Raw genomic sequence first — 1184 nt, forward strand, 5'->3', positions numbered from 1 at the left:
CATGATTGTATGTAATATGTTAATTAAGACTAGCGCGTTTTCTATGTCCCTTGATAGTCTCAGGATAATAAGAGCTATATTGATTAAACTTTGATGTCTACAAAGACAAAAGGAGAATTAGTACAATATGAAGGTAAAACTTAGTTAACTCCTTCAGTACTTGAATGTATTTTTACCTTAAGTTTTGGGTATGATTGATTAGACGATTTTATTTACATTAGGAAAAGTCCATGAAGGTCAGAAGATTAATGGACACAGTCTTCACTATTTTAATCCCCACATAAGCTTCTGAAGCAGTATATAATCACCAAATAGTAAGCAGAATGAATATGGAAACGCGTTATGGTACTGAAGGGGCTAAGAGTGTTTGCAGCTACACAAGTCAACTCCGTTACTGGCCACCCATGAGCAGGGCAGTGAGGAAAGGGAAACGTCTCCAGAGGAAGACAGATGTTAAAGAATGTATATACACAGGTACTGCTACACCAATGTGCAACGATCTTGAATTATGTACTGTATATCTCAGTACTGTGTATGTTGCACAAAATTATGCATACGTTGAGGATCCTGTGTATTACCAAGCAGCATGTGTTTTACCCCGTCTTCAGAAAGCTGTGTGTATGCATGAGCTTTGTGTATACCTTGGCCAGTGGTCTTTAAATTCTCAGACAAGCGTGTGCTTAGGCCTGTATGTACGTGTATGTGTACCTGTGGTGTGCGTGTGACACTCCTCGATGCGAAGACTGATTCCCGTTGTATCTCACCTGTGATTGATTAATTAAGGAAGGTTCAGCAACCTGGCCTGTCCCTTCCATTAGGTGGTAATGCGTCCGTCTCCGCCACGACCCTCGCCTCCCTTACCCGCTAATTGGGTTCCTTCTCCCTCATGCTCGTATCCTCCCCACACAGCGGCTTTTTCCTCCACCCAATTCCACTCCAGATTTCTTACCTTTACTCACACACCTCATCTGTTCCTTCCCTCTCACGGTCACCGCTATAAACCATCGAATGTTTTTAATTGTCTATATTGTCATGTTCATTATTTTGCTTATTGTGATATTTATCACCATCGCCATCATTGTTATCGTCTTCATCGTAACACATCTCCTGAAACTCATACCCTTAATATTTCTACCCCAATAATTCCAAATTTATTCTTCATCTTAACATAAAAATCTTTTTTT

Source organism: Portunus trituberculatus, chromosome 38 (genome assembly GCF_017591435.1).
Source record: "Portunus trituberculatus isolate SZX2019 chromosome 38, ASM1759143v1, whole genome shotgun sequence".
NCBI lineage: Eukaryota > Metazoa > Arthropoda > Malacostraca > Decapoda > Portunidae > Portunus > Portunus trituberculatus.